Genomic DNA, 23,500 nt, shown 5'->3' with positions numbered 1-23,500 from the left:
TACCTAACATCCATACCCCAACTTTAATTCAAAAAACACTCAAAAATCCTTCTAAAATACCTTGAAATCCATAAAAAAAATCAAAAAAGTCACAGATCTAAAAAGAAGATACCTCAACTCGGAAATCAGAAATTAGATCCGACAATGGGCAAATAGTAAGGAAATACATACGAGGATACTCTCCGCCAGTGCTGAGGGAATAGTTGTAATCCACGAGGTAATTTTATTTATTTATTATTATTTATTATTTTTTTTGGCCTATTGTGCAATGTAATCGTTTTTGAGAATTAGTAGAGACCGGCGTTTGCCGGGCGGGGTTGGTGCCTAACACCTTCCAACCCCATAATGTGATTTCCGCACTTAGTATTTTTTTAGTAGATTAGAAGTTTTCCTTATCTATTTAGAGTCGATGTTTGGTTCCTAGACCGTAATAACTAAGTGACAACTCCAAAACTTCGAAAATCAAAAGCGGATCCGCATACCTCGCAAATCGATGGCGCTTTCAATGGCGACTCCACTGGGGATTATTGAGGGTCAGACTTGAAAAATCCCAAGTATGGGAGCATTGCCAGGATGACCTAGTTTTTTTTTCATATTTAGTTCGGTTTATTTTATTTGTTTATTTATTTATTTATTTTTTATGGCTCGAGTATTAATCATTTGTTTGGACTTTGAGTATTTTGTTTTGGCATATTATTTTCTATGGCTCAATCGAGGGTCACTTAGGATGACCCTAAATAATTAAAGATTTCAAAAGGATAGTCTTGTTAAGGATGGAGTAATGGTTGTTGAACCATGTAGATTAAAAACAAAAACCTTTTTTTTTTAGGTACATGTATCGATAAGTCCTTTGACAGTAAAAAAAAATTCTGGGTTTTTTATGGGTACTATACTGTTAGTAAAAGGTTGTTTTTAATTTTTCCTTCTCAATACGTGATTGATGAAGTTTTTTAAGAAAATAAAAGAAAAGGAAAAAACTTTTTTTATCTTTCTCTCTCTCTGTTTCTTTCTCCCAAGATGAAACCCACACAAAAAACTAATCTTTTTCGAATCCCCTTCGGAGAATCAAGGGTCACGAAGGTAAGATTAAGATTCGAAAAAGTTGGAAACCTTCCATTTGGAAAATCAAGTCTTGTATCTCTCGATTGAATCTTTGAGAAACTCGATTTTCAATTTGGATCAAGAGCTTTAGCTTCTTATCTTCATCGACAGACGAACCCGTGACTGTATTTCGTTCTTGATCAAACCTGTAACACGGGAAACTTTGTGATCATTGAACCGATAATGGATGAATGAGTGGAGACCATGGCTGTAGAGTTTGTGGAAGCTTTTCCACGAGGGTTTTCAAGTCGGAGAGGTAACTCTGCTTTAGTTTTAAGCTCTAACAGAGCATTAATGGCGGATGAGTTCAAATTTATTTATATTTGCTTCTAACAGAAGAAAAAAGGAGGGATTCTTTAGCTTTAAAATTCTTTTTTTTCCTCTCACCCAGCTTATTAGTAGGGTCAAAATTTCTTGTAGCAGAAACAAAAGTTTTTTTTTTGAAAGAGAAGAACTTCTGTTTTTGGACTGCGATCTTCTCCAAATCGTTGTTTTGAGCTTCTGATTTTAAAAAACAAAGATTTTTATTACTTAATCAGGAATTTAGAGAAGGAAATAAAATAAAATAAAATAAAAGGGTTTCATTTTCTATTTTTTTGGATTTTATTTCACGATTGTCGTTCTAGTTTGCGTAATAACTCAGTGAGAACTCTGATCAATTTGAGTTTCTTCTAGAATACCAGAAATCAAAGTAGACTATCTCTTTCTCTCTCTCTCTCTCTACTATGAAAGTGGGACAATATGTTTTACTTAAAGAGTTCCACGCTATAGCAATTGGGGCAGCAAAGATTGCTGGAGAGATAGTTCATAAAGGATTCCACCAGACGAAAAACGAGCATAAAGGCATGCTTTACCCAAGCAATGTGTCCATATACTTTACCCAAGCAAAGTGTCCATATACTTTGGTAGCATTGCTTCAACATCTAAACATCCCTTTTATTGTTTATCATTTAATTTTTTTTCACTTTTTGAAAAAAATAAAAAATAGAGGTTTGATTGTATTGTTGCCAGCAACATAATATAAAAAAAAATTGATTGAGGGTGTTGGCAGTAGCATGAAAGTTCTGTGTGAAATTTATGTGGGGGTGGTGGTAACAAAAAATTATAAGCTATGTGTGCTAGTAGCAAAATAAGAGAATAAATGGGTGTTGCCAACATTTGTGCTGTTAGCAACAGTAAGGACAGTTAGTTTGCAGGCAGTAACATGATAATAATAATAATAAAAGTTTGAAGTGTTGAGTTGTTGGCAACATGGTGGCAGCATGGTGCATGATAGCAACATGATAATTTGAAGCAGTGTTAAGTGTTGCTGGCAGCGACATATATAAGATTTTTTTTTCTTCATGAGTGTTATTGGCAGCCTTCTCTGTGACCAAAGAGAATTTTTTTTCTTTGAAAAATCATTTTGTTTAGTGATTTGTTAATAACATGTTTCTTTAGTCTCTCTTCTATTATGGAATTTTTCTTTTCTAGAAAAGAGGAGATTCATCACTTCAAATCTCAACAATGATCATGCTATCTTCAATCTAATACTCATTGAAACCTCGAATTATTTTGGGCTGCCCAAAAGCAACCTTTGATTGGATCATAAAAATTAAAAAAATTGTGATTGTTTCAATGTTGAATCTAATCAATTATTCTATACCATATTCATTGATTGATTTGCCATAATCTTAGTTGATATATATTTTTGATGTGCTTACTTTGACCTATGTTATGGATTTTGAATGTTTTATCCATGTGGTACCTATATTATGATGGTATGATCAGGCCCATGGGCCCATTTGTTTGGAAAAGGCCCCAGGCACACCCCACCCTATTTTGCACACACCACATGCACGTTTACTGTTTTGCACGCTTGCATGTCCCAATATAGCCAACGTGGCACTAGTGCGTGGCCCGGTCTCTTCGGAAATGCAACGTCATTCATGAAAATCACAACTCCAGTCATGTACCTTAGGGTATATCAAACTGGGACATCAGTACCGTCTGATCAAGTGACTCTGAAAGGTATATCGATGCACCCAGGCTGAAGCGACCTGAGCCTTTGACCTATTGTAAGCCGCACAGTCACATGTCCTATTTGCCAACGTAGTAATAGTACATGGTTGGTCCCCTTGTGGGATGGCAAACCATTTACGAAAGTTACAACTCTTGACTCGTACCTATAGGTATATCAAAGATAATATAAGTACATCAATTGCACTTCTTGATCAAAACTAGTACATAAGCGAGATCCTGCTCCGATGTACTACGATACTAAGAGGATAGACTACGTCTTTTATAGAAGAAGGGTGATTTAAGAGTGCATTTGATCAAGCATTATGCGCCACCTTTCAACTGCGGATTAAATTGACTATTTTTGACTTTAGAAAAGTAAGTTGGAGTTTTAGATTATCACCTATATGGTATATCAAACCAAGTCACCACGTACCGTCTGATTGAGTACGCTCGAGAGGTATATAGGTGTACTTGGGCAAGAGTGGCCAGATAAATTGCATTGCACATAGTAAACCTAGAGATTAGAAACCTCCCCATAGGTCACGACTCAAATTTATCGTGGGTGTTCCCGGGTTGCTCTATTTAATCCAACCAAAAGGTAAGAGGGTGGACTGGTCCACACCGCTCCAATCAAACTCGTAATATCGGTCCAACCCAACAGATGTAATTGATGAGACATACTGGTTAATATAAAGTTAAACCAATTAGCCCAATTGGTAAATGGATCTTATGGATCAACATATGGATCGGTTGAATTAATTGGCTTAAAAATATTAGATGAAGTGATGTAAGTGGAATATTCAGATTCATTGGGTCGAACCGGCCCAAACTCAAATGGGTACATAGTCCCAATCACCTTGCATCAGCTAGTTTAATTCAATGGACTGAATATTTCATACTTAATAAGATCGGTAAATCATCTTCATGTAATATTTCTTGATCGAAATATTTCATTGGTTAGAGATTTTGAATCTAGGGGTTAACTTAACCCATGCTATCAAGAGGAACCTGTATTTGTTAAAAGTCTACTCTAGGGTCCGTAACTAGTAATCCACCTTTAATGAGGTTTTCAAGGTTATCATTGCACCCAAACTCAAGAGTCCACCTCCTAGTTGGAGTCCTAAGTCCAGTTGGTTAGAACGAACGTCAGTATTAAGTCAACAGGTAGAAATGACTTCAGAATCTGAGCTTACAGAAATCCATAAGATTGTGGCAGTTTTTGCCAATGATATCAACAGTATAAAAGGCAAGGTAGATGCTTTGGAACAGATTTCAGAATCAATGGGCAATCCCCTTGACGATTGAAAAGGAAAAATGGTAGAAGAAAATGCAACGACACGTGCACATGAGGCCTTCGAACTTGACGGAGATGAAGAACATTTCGATGAAAATCAGGTGTTAGCTAACAGGATGTCTCAGTTGGAGTCAGCTCTTAAGAGTATAAAGGGTATCGATGAAATTGCAGCAGGCATTGAAGTTCTTAATCATATCCCTAGAATTCATTTGCTAGAGAAATTTGTAATGCTTGAAATGGACAAGTTCAGTAGGGTAGGTTGTGCAGAAACGCATCTTAAGTGTATGTTACTAACATGAGCACTATGGGACTCAGTGATAAACATATGACATTGCTATTTCAGCGGACTCTATCAGGATTAGCTCTACGATGGTTGATGTCTCAAGATCCAACTACAGTAGGTACATGGGAGAAAATGTCAAAGGCTTTCTGGCATTAGTATAAGTACAGTACCGAGATTGAAACTTCAAGAAGGGGTCTGGAGTCAACTAAACAGAAGAATGAGGAAACTTTTATTGATTTCATTGGTCGCTTGAGGGCCAAGGCTGCACAAATGTGGGATAGACCTTCAGACAAAGAATAAGTGGCTATTATCTTAAAAAAATCTCTTGCAAGGGTATGCTCGACATCTAGTCTCCCAATACCTTCCTACATTCGAGTCTCTGTTACAAGTCGGTAACCAAGTGGAAGACACTTTCGCTTCTGGAGTCTTTTCCAATCTTTCTGATAACAAGCTCAAAAGGCCTTTCACCAATTCCAAGTCTAGCACTAATCACGCCTATGTAGCCAATATGTCTAATACATCCTTCCAATCTACTATCCTGCCTAATAACCAAGTTAACCCTAATCAACCTCGACCACGCAGGAAATTCACCAATCTTGGGATGCCTTTGAGCATTGTCTTTCAGAAACTATTAAGTAAAGGGCTCATTGCACCTCTCCAACCTCGACCTGTACCAAATCCACTCCCCACTTCTCACAATCCCAACCTATTTTGTGAGTTTCACCAAAATCCTGATCATCTTACTGATCGTTGCGTCGTTTTTCATCACACAGTTCAAGATCTTATTAATGCCAAAAAAGTTACTATCCCTGCCCCTGAACAGGCAAATGTTACTACCAACCTTCTACCAACTTACCAACATCCTCAGACTTTGAACATGGTATCTTACACTCAACTCTCGTTTGACCCAATTCTTCTGATCCGCTTAGTCAATCATAAGCCTCCTAACCCCCCTCTTACTAGAGTGACGGTCTCTAATGAGTTTTTCTCCACCAAATGTAGCCTTGGCCAAGGGAGAAGAAGTAAATTTGAACAAAGCAAAGATTCCAAAGAAGAAGACTCAGTCCTACTACTTGGAAACGGTGTCCTGAGTTCTTAGTCTGTAATCAAACCCGTTGTGGGTAATTGTTTTTAGTTTTTTTGAGTCTTGAGTCCAGTTTTTTTTATCAATTCAATAATCAAGTCTATTTTTTTTATTAGTCAAGTTAGTTTGTCGAGTCTGCAATGGTGTCAGTCGCCCCATCTAAATTTAATTGAATAAAGGAAGTTTTGAATACCTTGAGCGCATTAACTAATTAACTAATAAACTGGCTTCAAGGAGAAATTCATCTAATAAGGAACCCCTTCTTGAATGAGAAGATAAATGTATTATTCGAGGAAGCAAAGGTCATTGACCTCGGAACAAAAATAATTCTTAAGAAATTCAGATTGGAACTAACTTATCCCCAAGGAACACAAAGAGATGATGAATTAATTCAGAAAATTTAAAAGACTTGCTTGCGTAGTCCTATGAGGATATGTTGGTTAAGTTTGGGTGTTGCTCAACACGAAATATATACTCATCCTATGGGAACACCACATGTACAAACCAGAATGGACTCACATAATCAGAGGAGAGGTTACAAAATATATCTACGCTGGACTTCTCAACATGATAGAGCTCCCAGAATAAATTATTATTCTCATACCAATTGAGTAATTAAAGCAGCTAGCAAAGATCTTGAAACTATCATCATAAAAGAGGTGTCGGTCACACTTAGATTGTTATAAGAAATTATCTTTCACATCCTTAGTATGTCAAACTTCGACTCGATCTTCTACGGAAGCTGTAGTGCTCTGTTATGTGATATGAAAGGAAAGTCAGTTGTCAGAACCAGATTAGATCCGTCAGCGGTATGAAGAACTAAACCTGATCGAAGAAAAATTACTTAGAGATTTATACCACATGCAGGCTTATTAGAGAAGAGTTGCCCACGCGCTTGACAAGAAAATCAAAGTTCACCACTTACAAGTCAAGGATTTAACCATCATACTTTAAAGAAAATTGAACACCCCTCCTCAACTACAGGAGGATGTCTGAATCCAGTTGGAAAGATTCATTCATTAAGGAAATACGATCTAGAAAAGCCATCAGGCTTCATGATCATGATAGAATTGAACTACTGTAACCAACCAACCTTGACCAGATCAAGCGGTACTATATTTAAGGAGGCCACTTTGGTCGAATCAATTTCCTATTACCCAGTTCAATATCTCATTTCTCAACCCTTTGTAACCTTTTTCAACAAAAAAAAAATACATTTTTTTTCTTTCTCAGCCTAATCACCTAACCCAAGGGAAGGAAAATTCGAATTACGTTTTAGTCTGATCCCAAAATTCTAGGGTACGTAGGCAACCTGAGAAGTTATTTCAGGCTAGACCACATCAAAATAAAAAAAATAGATTCCCTCACTAAAATAAATAAAAAAAAAGAAATATTATCAAAATGGGAAAGAAAATTCAAAGCAAAATAAAAGAAATGCCACACAAGGGGCATTTGGGTTTTTTAGCCTCAAAATTCCTTTCTTTTTATGCTTAGTCCTAAGCTTACTAATGAAAGTCCTCCTAAATACCGTGTGAAAAAGTCAAGGAAGGTAGCAAATCATGATCAGACAGTATCTCCAAAAATTCAAAAAGGGAAGAAAAAGAAAAAAGAAAAAAGAAAGAATGATGAAGCCTGTTAGGTTGAAAATTCGAAAGGATGGCCTTGACAAATAAAATGAAGCCTGCCCGGTTGAAAACCCGAAAGGGAGACTCAGGCAAAAAGAACAACTTTGGCAATAATCAGAGCAAAGAAAAAAAGAAAAAATTGTAAGCTCGCTAGATCGATAACCTGAAAAGGCGATCTAGGTAAAAGTTAGAGCATGCTCGCAAAATTGAAAACCTGAAAAGGCAATCTAAGCAAAAATTAGAGCAACCAAAAAATAAAAGAAAATCTCTGTTGAGTTGAGAAACTGAAAAGGCGGTCCGAGCTGAGACATCAGAAGCTCGAAGGATCAAGTTTCAATACCCAGTTTAAACCAAATATAGACTCAGTGGATACAAGTATCTCGTCTATGATTGATCTGAAGAGTTTTATGTCCCTAAGTGAATCGACAGGGAGAAAGAACATATTCTATGATGAATTTTAGAAATAAATATTTTGTTCCAATTTCTTTGAGCCTGACTCGAAATCTTTAATATAAAAAGTCAAAGTTAAAACTTTATTGCGTTTGCGGTAATCAAAGATTTCAAACTTTCATAACAAGGGCATTTCCTTTTTCTAAAGAGTATAGTTTCCCCCCTTATACTAGGGGCATTCGTTTTCAAATTATGTTCAATTATCCCCAGTGCAATGTTCCTTGTCAAATTAGGGGCATTTTGGTTCTGAAGCTTGGTCAATTTCAACCCCAAAGGATAAGGTTAACTTTGAATTAAAGGTTACCCTCTTGATAGTAATTTTGAAAACTCCTAAAATTCAAAGAGAGTTAAAATGTTTACCAGACCTTCATAAAATCCAACTTTTTATTTAAAAAAAAAAATCAAATGCGAGGTTAATTCCCTGTTTGTTCCCTCAAAGCTTAGTTTATTACTTTTTCACTCAGAGTAAGTAGAGTAGAACTTTCCGAAAAAAAATTAGTTCATTACTCTTTCACTCCGAGTAGGTAGAGTAGAACTTTCCAAAAAATTAGTTCATTACTCTTTCATCCTGGGCAGGTAGAATAGGATTCTCCAAAAAATTAGTTCATTACTCTTTCACTCCGAGTAGGTAGAGTAGAACTTCCCAAGAAATTAGTTCATTACTCTTTCACTCCGGGTAGGTAGAGTAGAACTTCCCAAAAAATTAGTTCATTACTCTTTCACTCTGAGTAGGTAGAATAGAACTTCCCAAAAAAAATTAGTTCATTACTCTTTCATCCTGGGCAGGTAGAGTAGGACTCCCAAAAAGCTTAGTTCATTACTCTTTCACCCCAAGTAGGTAGAGTAGGACTCCCAAAAAAATTAGTTCATTACTCTTTCACCCTGGGCAAGTAGAGTAGGACTCCCAAAAAGATTAGTTCATTACTCTTTCACCCCTATCAGGTAGAGTAGGACTCCCAAAAAAATTAGTTCATTACTGTTTCACCCTAGGCAAGTAGAGTAGGACTCCCAAAAAATTAGTTCATTACTCTTTCACCCCGAGCAGGTAGAGTAGGACTCTCAGAAAAGTAAGTTCATTACTTTTTCACCCAGGGTAGGTAGAGTAGAACATTCAACTTTTTCTCAACTTTTGCTTAGATTTTTTTCAAACCTTAAAATTTTCTCAAGTTTTGTTTGAAGTCAAATATTTTCTCAGGTTTTCCTAGATTTTATGTTTTGCTCAGATTTTACTCAATTTTACTCTGATTTTACTCAGACCCTTTGAGATTTATCTCAAATTTTTAGTACACACACTTGCACATTTTAGTCAGGGAGAATTTTCTAAAATTCTAGGATCTGACGATGTCAGTGAGAGCTCGCGCTAGAGGACCTGACAACCTTTTGTTCAGGGAGAGTTTTACCGTCAAGGATCCGAACATCTTGACGAATTGCTAAATCAGGCTGTAAAATGAACTGTCACTAGCTTTGGCATTCAGATATTGCACTATCTACCGAAATAGATTTGCTATCTAGTTTGTTTCAACCCTCTGCCAAAGAGGGACATTTGTAGACACCCAATTTTCACACTTGCCTGATTAATCAACTCGTTAATCTGATTGCGACGATTCCCAATGATGGACGATTATTTCAATGCTTTATTTGTTACTAGATATATTTCAGAAATTCAGATGAAGCATCTCAAACTAACAAAACTGTAGAAACCACGCTACGCTAGAAAAATATGATTCCAAAAATATAAAAATCATCATTTTTCAAATAAAATGAAGTCTTACGATAAAAATCACTATAAAATGATCAAATTACCAAAATATCCTAACTTCAAAACATCCCTAGAGCCTACATTACGCTTAGGAAAATCCTTTCAAACACATAAAACAACAAATCAAAATAAATAATTTCGTCAATTTTCACAAAATTTGACAAAATTACGAAAATGCCCCTCATAAATTCACGACCATTTCAAACAAAATTTTTTATAAATGATACTAACCAATATTTCCATTGAATTCCTTATGAAAAATTAATTTCAAAATGTAAAACGACTTAAAACGTAAAAAGTCCTCTCCAAGGGCAAAACGATAATTTCACAATTTTAACAATTTAAAAATTCTAAAATTAATAATTAAAACATTAATTAATATAAAGTGAAATCCTAATTAAATTTTTTTTTAAGTCTAGTCAATTAAATAAGACTTAAGTCAAAATCCTAAAATCTAATCAATCAAGTAAGACTAAAGTCAAAATCCTAAAATCAAGTCAATTTAATAAAACCAAAGTCAAACCCTAACCCAATAGAATTCTAATTAAACTCTTAAATTATCTAATAGAATTATAATTAAACTCTAAAACTATTTAATGTAATTATAATTAAACACTAACTCTATCGAAAATAATTCTAATTAAATACTAACTCTATCTAAAAAGCACCTAAAAAAATCTATAAATAAAGGTCTTTACAACCTATTTTCTTATCTAAGAAAAAATCTGAGAAAAATTAGGTCAAGAAGCCTCCCTAACCTTCCTAAAACCTTAATTTTGAAGCCCTAACTCCTTACCTAACATCCATACCCCAACTTTAGTTTAGAAAACACCTAAAAACCCTTCTAAAACACCTTGAAATCTATTAAAAAAAATCAGAAAACTCACAGATCTAAAAAGAAGATACCTCAACTCGGAGATCAAAAATAAGATCCGACGATGGGTAAATAGTAAAGAAATACATACGAGCATACTCTCCGCCAGTGTTGAGGGAATCGTTGTAATCCGTGAGGTAATTTTCTTTTTATTTTTTATTATTATTTGTTATTTTTTTTGGTCTATTGTGCAATGCAATCGTTTTTGGGAATTAATAGAGACAGACATTTACCGGGCAGGGTTGGTGCCTAACACCTTCCAACCCCGTGATGTGATCCCCGGACTCAGTATTTTTTTAGTAGATTAGTAGTTTTTCTTATCTGTTTAGAGTCGATGTTTGGTTCCTAGACCGTAATAACTAGGTAGCGACTCTCAAACCTCGAAAATCAAAAGCGGATCCGCACACCCCACGGATCGAAGGCGCTTTCACAATGTTAAGTCACTCAATGTGCCACAAAGAAGCTGATCATAACCCCAATTCAAAGTATTTTAGTTCCCAAGGGTTCTCAAAGAATTTTATTAATAAGACATACACAAATGCAAATAGACATTACTTGGTGTGTGTGGGGGTAGGAAGTAATGATCTGATTGTTATTTGTTATCTAATTCTATCCCAAAAAATAAGATTTCGATTGGCATTTTTCATTTTCAGATCGGACTCTGATTGAGATCATAGATAAGATAATTTTTTTTATCTGGGAGAATGTAGTTAATATTCTTAGATAGTCATAGTCAGTGAATGGTTGAGATGGGCTAACTTAGTGAGAAAAAAATCATTTATAATAGATCTATAATATATGAACATAGCAAGAAGGAATTACTCTAGACTAAATAACATTTTAGAGATTGCTAACAAATACTAGAGGACTCTGTCATACATTGATTAAAAAAATAAAAATTGAAATCGACGTCACAAAACGAATTTCATCTACGTTGTAGCTTGGTTTCATTTAAATTTGAATCTATGATGGAAGAAACAATTGTCATGATTTAAGCTAAGAGATGGGGATCTTTAAAACATACTGTGAGAAGGGGGAATCTAGTGAAGGAAGAAGAGGTCGTGAGCTTTGAGAGAGGGAAGATTCGATAGAGATTCTTGTCTTCTTCACCTTTTTCTTCATTTGAAAGAGGGAAGATGAGCTCATAAGCTTCGTATTGGGCTTCGTTTGAGATCTATAAATCTGAGATAGGAGTTGTTAGGGTTCTTTGAGCCAAAAAAGAGAAGGAGAAGAGAGAAAATCGTGAGAGAAAGAGAAGAGAGCTTACCTGTCGTTGAGCTTTCTTTAGGGTTCATAGAGAAAAATCACGGAAAGAGAAGAGAAGGAGTCGTTCGAACAGAGAAGGAAGGATGGTTCAGCGAGGAAACAAGAGAGAGAGGGTCGAGAACATAACTCTTTGTTCTTTTGCCTTATTTTGTTTACCCATGGAGGTAACACTAACTCTTTAAAATTTTAAGGATGGCGCTATAAATATCTGATAATTTGTAACTTAAACACAAGATCAATCTGCGTCGTCGATCTTTGTCTTATCCAATAGTCCTAGTTTGTTTGCTAAAGCGTCTAGTGAGTAGTAGGACGCCGGACGCCTCCATATATATATATATATATATTTCTAATTTTATTTTTTTCTTTTCTTTCTATTCCTTTCCATTATAGCCGAATTTTGAATAAAGACATAAGAACCTTCCTTTGGTTTATATTATCAATGATTTGGTTTTTATTTTTCTCTTTTTTCCTTTTTTCTTCTTTTCTCTTTTATGTTTCTTTTAGAAGACAATATAGAAAGTGTGACCAAGTCGTGATCCTACGTTTCTCACATTCATTTGAATTTTTACTTTTGATTATTTTAATCGTTTGAATGTTTCATCTTTCAATTAATTGATTAGTTAGGATTTATGATTTTAAAGTTGGTTAATCAATTTTACGATTGATTAGATAGTTTTGAGATCGATTAGATGGAGTTATTAACTGGTCGTTTTAATTGGTGATCGATTTAGAAATATTGGTTATTGAAAATTTGATTGATTGATTTTTTTATATTATTCCTCTTTGTTAGCTTGATTAATTGAATTCTAGATCGATAGGTCAATTAAGGATTAAATTTCATGATTTTATGTGAATGAATCGCATTATTTCATGCATACATTTTTTTTGTGGAGGTAGGTGTCATCCATATGAATGAAAATCATCATTTCATATAAAAAATCTTGTCATTTTATTTGAAATTTTTTTGTTCTCCTAAGCATGGACTCTTTGGATGTTCTTGGTATGTGTGAATGTTGTTGGAAGTATATCATTAGTTACGTTTCCTATGAATCGAGGTTTCTAAATAAAAATTCAATACCAAGGGGTATCTTGGTCATTTTTGTAATTTTTTGTAAATTTTTCTGTTTTTATCAATTTCAGTCTTGTTAGACTTGAAATCATATTTTGAATAAAATATTGGTACTTTCGAGACATTTTAGATATGTAGAACCCACAAAGGGTATTTTTGTCATTTTATCAATCTTTTGAATTTTGACGAATGACTTCTTTCATTTTTAATGTGATTATTTTTAAGTCCCAAGGTCACATTTTTCTAATGTTGAGAGGTCTCTAGGTCATCAAAATGTGTGGAGAACCTAAACGTACGTACTTTCTAAATTGAGTATAGAGTGTACCGACCCTAAGCGTGCATAATTTCTATGCCCAATGTGCCAAGTAAGAAAGATGAAATGACTCGAAAAGAAGCATAAGAAATTGGGAAAGGGTCTCTCACAAGCTTTTAAGTTTTTTATATATTCTACACTTATCATTAGGAATCCATAGTAACCGGGTAACGGATTGTCGAATCAGGTAGATACATAAATGGGGTGTCTACACACTTCAAATGGACTTCAGATTGATCTACAATAGAGAAATTTGTAAGGGGTCAGATTATGGGGTTTAAAAGTTATTAGGAATTAAATTCGTCCGATTAAGAGATCGGGGTCTCTACTACGATTCAAGACTATCCTACAGTCAATAGGGAAGGCTAAAGTCAAACTAAAGGTCAAAACTACCTAAAGTCAAATTGGGGATACAAGTCAAATCAAACCTAAAGTCAATTAGGAAAACTAAAGTCAAAGCTAAAATTAGTTAGGTTAAACTAAGGCCAATAAAAGATTATGGTCAAAGTCAAAATAAATCGAAAAAAAGAACATTGACTGAACTTGCAAAATTTTTAAAAGAAGAAGAATAATAAAAAAAATGAAGAAATTTAATTTTATTGTAATAGGGCTTAAGATGATTTCTCAAGTTACCTATGTACCCTAGTTTATTTGGTATAAGACCAAATGTAGTTCAAAATACATGAGATCTGTGAAATTTTCAAAAAATGCATCGAAGTCAATGAGTTGACTTGGTAATTTGAATTCTAAAAATATTTGAAAATCTAAGAAAATAAATAGTGAGTTGACTTACTGAATGTTTTATTACCCTTTTTTTATTTTTTTGTTCTAAAATATCTTTTTGCATCGAGTTGACTCGATTAAAAAAAACTTGATTCGATTATCAAGATATCCCCTCATAAGTGAGTACAAAAACCATGGCCAATGGGGGTAGCTATGGGCTTAAACTGAATGATGGGCCGTTTAATATGAGATTTCAATTTCATGTTTTCCTTAACTTCTCACATAAATCTGTACCAATTGGAAAATAGTTAGAAGATATGCGATATGTAGTAGGAAAGCTTTTCGTATTTAGTTTCTAATAAAAAAAATTATTTATGAATCAAAAAAATTTGGAGGAAATTTTTTATGTTTGATTAGAAGGGTGTCGGGCTGGCTGCAAAAACAGGAATAAGGAGTTTTGGGACTTTTATGGGGTTGTTTTAATGGCGAGGAGATGAATTTGTGATGGTGGTTGTTGCTATTAGTGGCTGATGAGAGGGTGATGTGGGGAAAGGACTGAATCAAAGCTCGAATTGGATCGGTCCTAATAGATGATGAGAAGGTGAGTTTGGTTTTTACAGGTTTAATGATAGGAAAAATGTGGACAGGTTTTGGTTAGAATGATAGCAAAGGGGGAGGTTGAGCTCAGTTTTTAATGGCGAAAAAAGGGAGGTTGGAGAAGGGGGTTGTGTAAGTATGTTGAGAAGAAGATGGTTATAGTTTAAAGAGGTTGAGAAGATGGTTTGATAGAATGAAAAAGAGGGTGCTTGTGGTTCAGCTTTGGGATGAAGGTGATGATGAAGGCTTAATGGTTGGAAAAAATGAAAAAGAGGGGGACGTGCTGTTGTACTGCATTATGAATTGAGAAGATGATGGGTCTTACTTCGACAGAGGATAAGAAGAAGAAAGAGGGAGGCTGAATGATGGTTTGGAAAAGAAGGAACTAGGTACCTTATTCTTTTTTTATTATTAGATCTTGTTGCATATTCAATTTGTCTCGTATTTGTCGATTGATAAGCTTTTATAGAAGAGAGAAATTGAGGTAGAAATGAAATAACGGTAGAGTCCCGTTAAGACTTCCTTTCTTGGCCAAATGGTCTAAAAGAAGTTGATTCCAATTTTTTTATTGGATCTTGTTGCCTATTCAATTGGCTCTCAATTTTTTTTCTTCTTTGGCCAACTATGTCAAAAATAAAAGAATGCATGGGCATTGATCCCATGCATCTTGGTATACCATGACAAACCCTTTCCACCAATTGGATTTTATTTATAGATCTCAATGATTGAAATTATCGATTAAAAAATTATGTATTAAGATCGATTGGTGATTGGTTGATCCCCGTTGATTTTAATTCGATGATTGGCTCGATCTCATTTTCTTTTGAATCGATTCGTTGGCTTGATAACTTATGATTGATTTAATTTTAATTTGATCGGTGTTATCATCTTAATTTTGTATTGATCGATGATTAGTCAAAATGAATTTAAATTTGAATTAATTTTTTGATTTCGATATTTTCATTTTCATTTTTTTTATTATGCATATTGTGAAAACCATCATTTCATGTGATGAAAATTCATCATTTTATGTGAAAAAATTCATCATTTCATGTAAGAGAATTCATCATTTCATGTTAAAATTTTATCTATTTAAATACGAGATCTCTAATATTTTTTTTGATGTGCATGAATATTGTCGAAAGTTTATTTTGAGTCATGTTTTCCTTGGAATGGAGGTTTCTAAGAAATAGTCGACTGTTGAGGGACATTTTGGTCATTTTTATAATTTTTCATTAAATTTTTTACTTTTACCAATTTTGATTTTGTTAGAATTGAAATCTTATTTTGAAAGTAATAAAAGTACTTTTGAGACATTCCAAATATGTGGGACCCACCAAGGATATTTTCGTCATTTTATAATTTTTTTTAAAATTTAACGAACTACTTGATTTGATCGCAATGTGATTTTTTCTAAGTTTAAAAGTCATATTTTTTTAGCGTATTGAGATTTCTAAGTTGTTGAAATGTGTAGTAATCCTAGACATGCGTATTTGCTAAGTTGAGTATAAATGTGTGATGATCCTAAGCATGTGTACTTTCTAAGTTGAAGTTGCATATTTCAAGAGAAGAAAGAATGGAGTATGACTGTGAAAAGAAAATGAAGAGAGCATCTCACAAGCTTTCGATTATTCATATGTATCATACGTTCATCATAAGGGATCCATATCAATCGGATGACGAGTTGTCGAATTAAGAAATCGCAAAAATGGGATGTCTTCAGATTCTCCTCTTTGGCAGAGAGTGTAAGTAAACTAGATGACAAATCTATTTGGTAGATAGTACATCATCTAAATGTTAAAGTTAGTGACATTCCCTTTTATGACATGATTTGATAATTCGTCAGGTTGTCCAGATCCTTGATAGTAAGGCTCTCCACAGATTAAAAAATGTAAGGTCATGAAGTATAAACTCTCGTTCATAGAAATGATAAAATTGTACTAAACTTCGATAAAATCAAAACAAAGTGCAGCATGTGCTTTGTGTAATGCTTTGAGCATTGATTAGCTCCTCGAGTGCAAAAACTCTCGTTGGTTAAAGGTGTCAAGTCCCAGAGTATCGAAACTCTTACTAAAAAGAGGTGATAAAACATCGATAAAAACTTAAGATTTTTTTTTTTATTGTAAAGAGTGCACATGTGTAGTGAATGCATGTAATGATTAAAAGATATAAATAGAATTTCAGTATCTTCAAACTCTAGATGGTGAAACCTGGGTATCTTTAGGCTGAAACTTGATAAACTCTTGAGATGGATATGATTGTATTTTGATCAATTGGAGCCAAGATATTGTCTGGCTTAAAAATTTTGAAAGAGTCACGATGTCTTTCTAATTTGAATGATTGGATAGATTGCGGTATCTTTGGACTTGGGATCAAATCCATGGTATTTTGGGGTTGTGAAATCATTTGAGCCATAGTATTTTCGAGCTTAGGATGTTGGGAGTCATGGTATTTTTGGACTAAGAGTTGAACCCATGGTATTTTGGGGCTTAAGGTATCGTCTGAGCCATAGTATTTTAGAACTCAGGATGTTGGGAGTCACAGTAATTTTCGACTCAAAATGTTGAAGGAACTTCATTAAATTCCATTGTAACACATATTTTGGAGTTCGAAATGTTGGAGTTTCATTTCTCGAACTCGAACTCATAAGGGCCACATTTCTCAGACTGGAGTTTGTATGAGATTCATTGAAAACCTACTCGAACTCACATTCAAAGATTCAAAAAGTTGGATACCTTAAATATCTCATACTATTGAATTTAATTTTTAAAAATAAATGAAAATCTTAGAGGATTCATACCAAAATTTTTGAAAGGCTAGATACCTTAGAGGTTTCATACCAATGAGTTTTCTTTTTGAAAATAAATGGAAACTGTAGAGGATTAACACCAAATTTTTTAAAAGGTTGGATGCCTTAGAGGTCTCATACCAACGATTTTAATTTTTAAAATAAGTGAAAACCTTAGATGATTCACACCAAAATTTTAAAATATCGGATGCCTTAGAGATATCATACAAATGAGTTTGATTTTTTGAAAATAAATGGAAACCTTTGATGATTTACACTAAAATTTTTGAAAAGTCAGATGTTTTAGTGATTTCATATCAACAAGCTTGATTTTTGAAAATAAATGCAAATCTTAGAGGTTTCATACCAAAGTTTTTGAAAAATCAGATGCCTTAAAGGTTTTATACCAATGAGTTTGTTTTTTTTAAAGTCGCGGTGTTGTTGGAATTAAATCAATTGGGCCTTGATATTGGTTTACCTTGCATCTGGATTCTTAATGAGTATTGGGATCCACCAGACTTATGGACTTTGAGAGTAATATTTCTTTTTGATTATGTGAGTAGGAGTGAAATTGAACTAGGGTGACTTTTTAAAAATGCCTCAAGTTTAAGCTTGACTTCTAACCGAAACTTGAATACGAAGTTGATGAACTGAATTGTATTTGAAAAGTATGAACGGGAGACGATGAACTCTGACAAATGAGAGACAGAAGAATTGACATTCATTTAAATTTTCAAGATTCTTAAGATTATCATATGCGCAAATTGGACTTGATCATTTTTCTTTTGAAAAAGTTTGAGCTAAACTTGGAATCTTGATAATGAGAATAGAAGATTCTGTCTTTAGAATTAGGTCAATGGTAACATTTTCCTTTTTGAAACACCTGGACAAGTGAACCTACCTTGAAGATCCAACATGTTTAAGGTGGCTTCAATGTTTCATTTGGCTTTGATGTTGTCTTGATTGGACACAAGTTTTTCAATGAAAGAAAATATTGCTATTCAAAAATTTATGTTTCTTACTATTGCTTCTTCTTAAAGAGTCCTCATGAATTTTCAACTTAGTAGGTTTCTCTTCTTTGGTGCCCTCACTTTTGCCTAGGTTATCTTTTAAAGTTTTCCTCTTAATGGACTTTTATTTTTATTTTTCCTAGATGAGCCTTGATTTTTGTCGAAGTCATCTTTTAGAATTTTCAACTTTGCTGACTTTTTCATTTTTTTTAAATATAAGATGCGAAGGGCTAAAGAAAGGATTTTCTTTGGTTTAAAAAAAAATTATGGGTAAGAAATAGAGGATGGTTCAGCCAAAGAATGCCTCCTGAGGTGAAATACCATTTGATCTGACTAAGGTTCTTGGAATCTGATGTCTTAATTGATTTGTAAAGTTAGGTTTATTTTTGAAAACAAATGTAATGTCCCGGACATGTCTTTGATCTTTAGGATTTTCACAAAGACTTGGATGTTACTTATTGGTGTGTTGAAGTCATTTTTTTTTCACGAGGTTGAGTTCTTCAAGTCTACTTGGAATCATTCAACTCTTGAGGAATATTTGAAGAATCTTCTTTTTAATAAAGGGAAGTATGACGGTTCCTTCTTCAGATGTGAATCTTGTTAGTTTTGTTGGTGGTTTTAAATACATCAATATAATAACCTTGATTTTAAGTATCACCTTTGAATTCATGTCTCAATAATGTAGTGCTTACCACATCTCACTGGACATGCGGAAACATTGTCATCATCGAATTTCCCAACTAAGTCCACTATTTTCTCATATTGTTTGGGGACAAGGTTGTACCAAATTAGCTTTTGTAGCTATATTTTTTTATTCCAATATTTATCAAACTTAGTTATTAAGCTCAAGACTCTTCTTCATGTTAGATTTTATGCTTGAATCATTATTATACGCATGATAATTAAAAGAATCTTTTCTTTTATTAGAATTGAGAAAAATCTTTGATAACAAAGATTGAATAATCGACTAGAGTTTAACTAACCAATGATTGATATGATTACTAAAATAACTAACATGATTGATTGAATAAAAGGTAACATGACTGACACGACTAACAAAATTTAACGACTAACATAGCTAAGTCACAATAACAAATGACTTATGGATAATTGACTTCAAACTTAGAAATTGAAAAAAAATACTCGGATGGACAGACTATGATGTAATAAAACGACTCTTTTGATAGGCCTAAAGTGGCATAACTGGTGGTTTAGAACATTTAGGAACAATTATGACCTCGTCGAAACGAACTCGGATTAAGGTTGGTTCTGAAAAGCTGACTCTTAACCACGTGATTAAATATTTAAGATGAATCATCCCAAGTCTGGTGGCAATGATTGAGTTTAGATGTATTAAAAGCCAATAGTGACCACAAGAGTGATAAAAATTGGTCGGGGTCTAACCTTGATTGGGGTTGAACCCTTGGTCAGACTGATTAACTAAATCTCATAATAAGATTCTTTATAATCTTTGAATCCAGAACCAATTGGTCTAACCAGTTTAGCATAAATCCATTTGCCAATTAGGCCAACTAGTTCAGTTTAATTGGTGTATTATCAATTTGATTAGATCAGACTGATATTGTGGGTTTAAAATTGAGTGGTATTGATTGGTCCGCCCATTTACCTATTGGTCAAATTGAAGAATTGCAACCCGAGAACACCAATAGTTAATTCGGGTCGTGTCTTAAAGGAACCATTCCTAGGTTTGGGTCTCCAAGCTCACTAGATGATTGAGGTTATATTAAGACAAAGTTGAGGTCATTTTAGCCTGAAACCGTGATATGCCTCCCAGTTTTACCTGGCTAGACATTATGTGGTGCTCCAATTTAATATACCTATAGGTACTAGACTAAAGCTATAGCATTCGCATGCATCACCCGTGTCTCGAGGGACCAGGTTGGTTATGTTTCGACTACGTGGATATCGAGGAACAGAGAATAATGCAATCATCAAATATGTATGCATGTGAGTGTGTGCAAAGGTACGGGGTGCACCCGGGGTGTTTTCGCAAATCATAAGCATATAAGCAAACTCATCACAAAAATAAAAAGAGATAGAAAGAAAGAGCCAAAAAAGAAAAGCTAACCTAAACTACGGTCTTCTTGAGCCAACTGGGTTGACCTAAAAAAAATTCAACCAATGGGAAGTTCTCGAATTGAGTCAAGTTTGACCCTAAATACCCAATGGAGTCGCCACTAAAAGCACCCCCAATCTGCGTTGTAACGGATACGATTTTTGGGAGTTGTAATCTAATTTATGTCTAGAAACCATAAAAAGATTCTGAATGGAATTTAGATCTGTCTATGATTGAGACAATGGGTAAGGAATCAAATTACGGGTTTCAGAAGGTGTTAGGTATTAAACTCGCCTGATTGAGATATCAATCTTTACTACAATCCAAGACTATCCTACAGTCAACAGGGGAAGGCTAAAGTCAAACTTAGGGTCAAAGCTACCTAAAGGCAAATTGGGGAGACTAAAGTCAAAGTCAAATCTAAAGTTAACTGGGAAATTAAAGTCAAGGTAAAGATTACGTAGGGTCAACTAAAAACTATAGTCAAAGATCAAATATCAAAGTCAAAGTCAAAATCAAAATAAATTGAAAAAAATATCTTCGAGTCAACTTGTAAAATTAAAAAAAATATATATAAGAATAATAAAAAAGGGAAAAAATTAATTTTATTATGGTCGGGCTTTAGGTGATTTCTCAAGTTGTCTACGTACCCCAGTTTATTCGGGATCAAACTAAACATAGTTTGGAATACGTGTAATGCACAAAATCTTTGATAGACTCGTCGAAGTCAATAAGTTGACTTAGCAATTTTAATTTTAAAAATATTTAAAGATCTAGGAAGATAAATAGTGAGTTGGCTCACTGAATTATTTTTATCCTTTTTTGTTTTTAATTTTTTTAATTTTTGAAATATTACATTGCATCTTAATTTTATTTTGGTCGGGCTTTAGATGATTTTTCAAGTTGTCTACGTACCCCAGTTTATTCGGGATCAAACCAAACATAGTTTGGAATACGTGTAATCGACAAATTTTTTGATAAACTCGTTGATGTCAATGAGTTGACTTGGCAATTTTAATTTTAAAAATCTAGGAAAAAAAATAGTGAGTTGGCTCACTGAATTATTTTTACCCTTTTTGTTTTTGTTTTTCATTTTTTTATTTTGAAATATTATATTGCATCTAGTTGACTTGATTGAAAAAACTTGCATTGGTCTGATTGCTCAGGTATCCCTTTAGAACCTTTGTTCGTTGCTTGAATGCGAAAACCAAGGCCGATGGGGGTTGCTATGGGCTTAAAATGAATTATGAGTCGTGTAATGTGAAATCTCAATCTCATTTTTTACCTTAACTTCTCTAATAAATCTATATTAATTTGGTAAGAGTTAGAAGGCGTACGATATGCCATTGGAAAGTTCTTCATGTCTAGTTTCTAACACAAAAAGTGTTTTGTGAACGAAAATTTTCTAGAGGAAGTTATTTACATTTGATGGTGTTGGGTTGATTGTAAAAGCATAAACAAGAAGAGATGGGATTGGGGTTTTTTTGGGACTACTATGAGGCTATTTTAATGGTAAAGAGATGAATCTATGATGGTGGATGTTGATGTTGGTAGCTAATGAGAGGGTGAAAAGGGAGAAGGACTTAACCGTAGCTTGAATGGGATTGGTTCTAATGGTTAATGATAACGTGTATTTGGATTTTGCAGATTTAATGACAAGAAAATGGAGAGGTTCTGTGGCACCCCCGAAACACTAGCACAAAGCCTCATGTCAAATCTCGAGGTACTAAGTGACACCTCAAAATTTCAAAATGGTTTCCTTTGTTTATTTTAGCATTTCAAGGCACTAAATACCTGCTTTACCTGATAAATAATATATATTATATCCTGCATATATACATACAAAATATAATAATAATGCAATCATATATACATCTAATAACGTACGATAGATTAGAATGCGGAAGAATAAATAAAATACAGGATTATACCAAAAATTTCTCACTCTAACAAAAGTCCTAACGCTCTACCAAACTCTATAATATAACATGGGTTAACTGATATCACTATGGGTTATAGTCCTAGTATTCACCAGGTAACAGACTCTGGTCGTCTATCTGACCTACTAGATAATCCTCACTCATGCTCTATACCTGCCTCGCCAAACTCCGGATCTAAAACTAAAAAAATGAAAAAGGAAAGGGTGAGTAACAATGGTTACCTACTAGGGAAGGAAATAATGGTTACCAATAACCTCTCCTAACATGAATGAATAAACATATTGAATCATTTTAACATATACAAAGTTTTACAGAATAAATTACGATTAATTAGTACATATAGCTAGGGATGAGCAACTAAACATTTGAAACTTATATTTACAGCAATCAATAGTACTCATTATAATATTTTCTTTTTATACAAATCTATTTGACTAAATGGAAATATTAAACATGTATTTCATTTTATATGTCAAAATAAGACAACAAATAAATAATACACAATGGTAGAGTAATGGAATTATAGAGGACGGATTCTACAATTGGATTGCTCCCAATCGAGACATGATATTCCATAATAAAGTACTAGTTCCTGATTTTGTGGCTGGTTGTTGTTTATCACACTTGTGGAACCATTTATCTAGTTCAAGCAGACCGTTTAACGTGACCATAAGTAACATGTCTCTTTTCGATGTGTCAGAATATTTGACTACTATAGATTATTAGTGATCACTGACTAATCATCTTCGTCTATCCTATCAAGTGTGCATGTGATTTCCATTATACATCCCCATTCGTGTATGATAAGTCAGTTTGTAACGACTTATTCTATGTAATATTACTTGACATTTTACTAATTTGAGAGTGATTTTATCTAGTAATCGTTCTTTTTATTGTTTTAGGTAATAAATGGCCAAGAATATGAAAATGAAGTAATTCGGGGTGAAATCGGAAAAAAGATGAGGTTTCGAAGAATGGAGTACAAGAGGTAGAGGCCGCCGCAGCAGTGGATACATGTTTGCCGTGACACTCATATTTAAATCAACAAAGGCCCCAAGACAGAAGTTAGCCGCCGCAGCAGTGGGTACGTTTCTGCCGCGGCACCCGGCGCGATCCCATTTTCTGCACTTCGTCTCGTGTTGTTATTATATTGTTTAGATCCGATTTAAAGGGGATTGAACCCTAATTGTATTTAGAACGTATGGAGGCTATAAGTAGTTGAGTTTTTAGGGTTTATGGACATCTT

The 23,500-nt window shown here is 34.0% G+C and overlaps 1 long non-coding RNA gene across 1 annotated transcript; it reads left to right on the top strand.

Annotated features, from left to right (window-relative positions):
* Nucleotides 1–1,019: 1,019 nt before the first annotated feature.
* Nucleotides 1,020–23,500, top strand: LOC147386557 (uncharacterized). The gene is made up of 3 exons (XR_015172115.1): nt 1,020–1,357; nt 21,962–22,037; nt 23,157–23,500. It is a non-coding gene; the product is annotated as an uncharacterized LOC147386557 (long non-coding RNA).

This window comes from Akebia trifoliata, chromosome 14, assembly GCF_017979445.1.
Source record: "Akebia trifoliata isolate Shusen 1 chromosome 14, ASM1797944v1, whole genome shotgun sequence".
NCBI lineage: Eukaryota > Viridiplantae > Streptophyta > Magnoliopsida > Ranunculales > Lardizabalaceae > Akebia > Akebia trifoliata.
This window is presented reverse-complemented; position numbering and strand designations above follow the sequence as displayed.